The 6,000-nt window shown below is 47.5% G+C and overlaps 1 protein-coding gene across 10 annotated transcripts in view; it reads right to left on the reverse strand.

Annotated features, from left to right (window-relative positions):
* Positions 1-4,974, reverse strand: part of LOC149455958 (uncharacterized) — a 221,844-nt gene extending 216,870 nt beyond the window's left edge. For 3 of the 10 annotated variants that reach the window (XR_016313991.1, XR_016313992.1, XR_016313993.1), the window contains exon 1: positions 2,759-3,774. The gene's annotated coding sequence lies outside the window, so the exon portion shown is untranslated. Of the gene's footprint in view, positions 1-2,758 lie in introns of all 10 variants that reach the window. The other 7 variants (XM_089685668.1, XM_089685671.1, XM_089685669.1 and 4 more) reach the window with 7 other exon arrangements.
* Positions 4,975-6,000: the final 1,026 nt, after the last annotated feature.

Consider the following 6,000-nt stretch of genomic DNA (forward strand, 5'->3'; position numbering starts at 1 on the left):
ATGAAGCTCTCTACGCATCGTTGTGCTAATCTGAAGGCCTCACCAAGTTTGGAGGTCTTTAGCTATTGACTCTGCAGACAGTTGGTGACTTCTGTGTACTTCAGCATGCGCTGATCCCACTGTGTCATTTTACATGGCCTACCATTTCATAGTCGACTTGCTGTTGTTCCCAGTTGCTTCCACTTTGTTATAATACCACTAACAGTTGAGCGTGGAATATTTAGTAGCAAGGAAATGTCATGGATGGACTTATTGCACAGGTGACAACCTATCATGGTACCACGCTTGATTTCACTGAGCTCCTGAGAGTGACCCATTCTTTCACAAAAGTTTGTAGAAGCAGTCTGCATGCCTAGGTGCTCGATTATATACACCTGTGTCCATGGAGGTGATTGGAACACCTGAATCCAATGATTTGGGTGTCCCAATACTTCTGGCAATATAGTGTAGCAGGTGATAGGTGACAGGAAGCTGAGGGAGAAGCTTTCATTTCCTGTATATAGCCCCACTGTTCTGTACCTGCATATAGTAATGAGCAGCATGACAGCAGCAGCTTTGTACCTAGAACTATTCCCCTTTATGGCTCCCTCTCTCCCTGATAGCGGTACATGCTCCCTCCTCTGCTTCAAGCAGGGTGGGGACAGAGCCCCCTAGTAAGGATAAGAGTGAGCAGTTACTTTAATTATTTCTTATATCTATAAATAATGGATGTAGACAACAATAAAACTTGGCACAGGATGTATCCTCCCAAAAAAAAAAAAAGAAAAGTTCCACCTTAAACTATATGTTTTAGGCAAAATAAAGTGCTATTTTATTCCTATTAACCACTTCAATACTGGGCACTTTTACCCCCTTCCTGCCTAGGCCAATTTTCAGGTTTCAGCGCTCTCACACTTTGAGTAACAATTGCGCGGTCATACAACATTGTACCCAAACTAAAATTTTATCATTTTCTTCACACAACTAGAGCTTTCTTTTGGTGGTATTTAATCACCACTGGGGTTTTTATTTTTTGCTAAATGAAAAAACAACAAAAAAGACTGAACATTTTGAAAAAAAACCCACGTTTTTCTTTGTTTCTGTTATAAAAGTTTGCAAATAAATAATTGTTCTTCATAAATTTAGGCCGAGATGTATTCTGCTACATTTCTTTGGTGAATATAACCCAAATCAGTATTATTTAGTCTGTAGGAAAGTTATAGAGTTCAAAAACTATGGTATATATCTCAATATTTATCAATCCTGAAGTACTCACAGCCAATCTATTTTCCTGAGGCCCAAAAATGTCAGAACAGTACAGATATCCCCCAAATGACCCCTTTTTGCAAAGTAGACAGTCCGACGTATTTCATAAGAGGCATGGCGAGTTTTGAAGTTGTAATTTTTTTTGTCATAATTTTTCGGAAAATTAACTGGTGTGGCGGTGATCAGGGACACTGACTGGTAACAGTACGAAAAAAAAAAATTATTTATTTATTATTACATTTTTTTCTCTTTTTTTAAGATTTTTTTTCATATTGCACTATGACCAAAGTAGTATAATGTTACCATAATAACCTTGTACTACTTTGTGGAAGTGATCACTATTATTTTTTTTTTTTTTACACAATTTGATTGCTTATAGCAAAGAATTTCTTTGCTACAAGCAAGCATTTAACTGAATGAAATCGGTTCATTCAGGGTTTTTTTGTTGTGATAAGCTGTGATTGGCCACGGCTAATCACATGACACAGATGGGCTGTTATTGGCCCTGCCTCTGCATGTGATCGCTGTGACCATTCACAGCTAGACACAGTTGTATACAATGGATGGCATGAACGAAAGCCATCCATTGTATATAACTGTCATGTGACCTGCTGTGATTGGTCACAGCAGGTCACATGGTACTGGAAACTGGGCCGGACACAGATCTTTCATCGGCCGTGTCTGAGGTACACGGTCGGTGACAGATCTCGCCACAGCGCGGCCCTGCGGGCACACACAAAGCGCTATCTGGGCAGGATGTCACATGACGCCTTCCCGGAGGGACAAAGTGTTCGCCTGGCCGTCATTTGACCATAGGCCAGGCAGTAAGTGGTTAAAAAAATGCTGCAAATACAGAAAAACACCTGTTGATCCTCCCAAAAATCTAGTGAGATCGTAATTTCCCATGCACTCTGCCTGTGTTGCTCTGAAATTCTAGGCAGTGTTAACAACCTTAACCGTCCTCTTTTACAGAACTAAAGAACCCCCCACCACCTGCATGGTATGGGGATGAAGGAGGTGTTCTGTAGTTCAGCGGGAGAAAACTGGGTATGGCTAATGACACATTGTGGGAAATTCAGCGCAACTGTGGCATTGTGCTATCAGATCACACAGAAAGTTAGGAGCACACTGGATTTCTGGAACACCAGGGAAAAAAGGTATTTATTGGGATGATAGCATTTTTAATGAGACCAATCATAGGAAAATAAGAGATTACATTACAGATTAGAGAAGGTTAGTGTTCTAGTTGGGGGGGGGACAAAGTTTTAGTGTTGGGGATTTTGAACAGCATTGGTCAGATGTTAGGGTTTGAGGTGATGAGGTGGATGACAATGGGGGTGACAGGAAGGACAATGTTGGGTGATGTGTATGAGCCCTATTATGTGATAAAAAGGCTTAGTGTTCTGATAGAGGTCATAGCGGAAATTAGTGTTGGGGGGTAGGTGGTGGGCCGGAGGGTGGGCACTCTGAAGAAAGCTACCAGCACTTTCCCCACTTGGGGATACCCACCCACCTGTCTTCTGGATGAAGTACTGACACTGCCTGCTGTCCATGGTGACCATCATCTGGCACTTCATGTCCTTGTTCCCATGCCGACATCACACCACTACTGTCACACATTCAGCGCCATGTGTGTGGAGAAGGGGGTCTCACTACTGCCAGTATGGGGACTCTGTAAAAGAAAACAGTGCATTGTATGAGGGAGCCGCCATCATGTCATCATTACAAATAAGGGAGGAAAGGAAGGCAATGGTGATTAAATGACAATCTCCTTCAATGTGATCTGACAATGTGTGCTCGTACACTCCTCTACAATCAGATATTGTAGCATGTGCACTCCCATAGGTAATCTCAGACAGGCCATCTCCCAGCTCCTGAGTGTACAGCATGTGTAGTTCCATAGGTGACGTCAGACAGGCCATCTCCAAGCTCCAGAGTGTACAGCATGTGTACTCCCATAGGTGACCTCTGACCCTCATGATCACAGTGGCCTCACCCCACCACTTCCAGGATGAGCGATTGCCAGCGAGGCCACCATACATGATACAATCTGACCATGCAATCCTTCTACAATCAACTCTAGTTGAGGACCTACCTAACCCCTCCATTCAGGCAGACCCTTGTACTACATAACTATTGGTAGACCTAAATGAGACTACCTAAACAGATTGTAAAGTGTGTTAAAGGATAAGTTCACCTTTCATAACATGTTACACCCATATTTAGGGTGTAACATGTTGTGATCAGACTGGCCTCCTGCTCCTCCGCTTTCTGTGAATTAGAAACTAAAAGTCCCAGCAGCCATAGCGTTGTGGTAGTTCACGGAGTCTTCCAGTTAGTATATGTGCTTCCCCGTACGTCCCGGCAGGTATACTGAAAGATCTGCAGGCGTCTTGCATGGAACCAGTGATCTGCTGATCGCTGGTGCAATGCTTTACAGGCTCCTGCAACAAAAAATAACAAATGTCATTTTTTTGTACCTGCAAAAAAAGGCAAAGCAGCTATCAGAAATTCTGGGGGTCCTTAAACACCTTTAGTGTTGGCTTGACCACCAACATTCCCCAGGGTCTGCCCACTGACCATCCCACTCAATCTGCCCACTGGCCCATGTCACAGCCACAGCAGGAATTATACTCTGTCACACTTAACAGGTGTAGCGCCTGCCAAGCATGACGCATTCAAGTGAATGGGGCCACTCTACAAATGCCATGCACCTGTGTACAATGCATGCAGTTGCAGAGTGCTAGTGTGAGGTCCAAAAGGTTAAAGCAGGTGGTGAGGATGTAATACCATGCCTCTGCACTGCCTGCTTGAACCTCTTGGTTGCTGTACTTACAAGGTTGGAGGGCGCTTGTAGTGACCTCATTCACTAGAATGGGTCATGCTTGGCAGGTGCTACACCTCTTAAGTGTGACAGGGTGTACAATTCCTGCTGTGGCATGTGTACACCCCTGGCCACTACAGCTAAAGGGGCTGCAGTTAGGAAGTTAGGTTTTACCCCCCTCAAACTGCAAATGTAAATAAGTCCTCACTGTCCTGAGCCCCCTCTCATAGTTGCTTTTTAGGGGGCCCCTGGGACAGGAACAGAGAAGGACCCCTGGGATGAAGACAGGGAGTTAACCTTCTCACATGCCCCATTCCACTCTGTGACAGGCGGCATCTTTTTGATTTGGTGGAGGGGAGGGTCAGAGCATATGTGCTGGGGGTTGCTGTGGGATGGGGTGTGTGTGTGTTTGGGGGGACTTCCAGCACAAGTCCTCTTCCCTCCCAAAGATCCCCCCTCCCCAGCACATGTCCTCCTCACCCCCCTCTCATCACTCTTCCATGTGTTCATCCTTGTGATCTACCCCCCTCCCCCTCGTTACTGTGATCCCCTCCTCTGTATACAGCATAAAGTATACACAGAACAGCGTGGCTCTCTGGCAATGAAAGGTCCTTCCTCCCCCTCCTGTCGGTAGAGATGAGAACATAAGATCCGAAAAGGGGGAGGGGTGAGTTCGTGATCATTGAGCTCAGTGCAGTGTGCAGCCTGTCAGTAGAGAGAGATGCAGGCTGCAACAGAGGGACAACCACCGCGTGTGAGACCTCGGGCACCCCGCAAGACGGGGGCCCACATTAGCGTTTAGAGCCTGTCACTTTGGAAGGCTGTCAGCTCGGAGCGGCAAAATCTGTCTCCCATGAAGAGCTGTCCACCTTGAAGCAACTGCGCATGTCACGGTTTCAGGCATAGGAAGCCGATCGCCGATCAACAACCATAGCAGAGAGCTGTCATAGTTAACCCCTTTTCTGCTGCACCGCTGATTACACTTACACACACAGCTGATCCCGCGGATCGCTAGCCGCTCCAGCAAGATGGATCAAAGATGCGTATTGGGGAGCATCGTGGATCGGAGAGAGGACAGTTACGTGGGGGGGTGTGTGACATGTGGGGGTCAGTGAGTGACATGTGGACAGTGACATGTGGTGGGGTCAGTGACATGGGGAGGACAGTGACGTGGGGGGGGAATGACATGGGGAGGACAGTGACATGTGGGGGGAGGACAGTCGGGGGACCTGACATGGGGAGGACAGTGACATGTGGTGGGGTCAGTGACACAGGTGCTGTGACATGGGAGGACAGTGACATGAGGGGGGTATGACATGGGGAGGACAGTTCCATGTGGGGGGAGGACAGTGGGGGGGCTTACATGGGGAGGACAGTGACATATGGGGGGGCCGTGACATGGGGAGGACAGTGACATTTGGGGGGATCAGTGACATGGGGAGGACAGTGATATGTGCTGGGGTCAGTGACATGGGGAGGACAGTGACATTTGGGGGGGTCAGTGACATGGGGAGGACAGTGACATGAGGGGGGGAAGTGACATGGGGAAGACAATGACGTGTGGAGGTCAGTGACATGGGGAAGACACTGACATGGGGGGGCCATAACATGTGGGGGGGCAGTGACATGGGGGGGCATGACATGCGGAGGACAGTGACATGAGAGGGGGGTACTGACATGGGAGGACAGTGACATGAGGGGGGGAATGACAAGGGGAGGACAGTGCCATGTGGGGTGAGGACAGTGACATGGGGGGGTCAGTGACATGGGGAGGACAGACAGTGACGTGTGGGGGTCAGTGACATGGGGGGGCCGCGACATAGGGAGGACAGTGACATTGGAGGGGCAGTGACATGGGGAATACAGTGACATTGGAGGGGGCCCATGACATGGGGAGGACAGTGACAATGGGAGTACAGTGACATGTGAAA

The sequence above is a fragment of the Staurois parvus genome, unplaced genomic scaffold (genome assembly GCF_062004578.1).
Source record: "Staurois parvus isolate SC_StPar_1 unplaced genomic scaffold, SC_StPar_1.0 ptg000380l, whole genome shotgun sequence".
NCBI lineage: Eukaryota > Metazoa > Chordata > Amphibia > Anura > Ranidae > Staurois > Staurois parvus.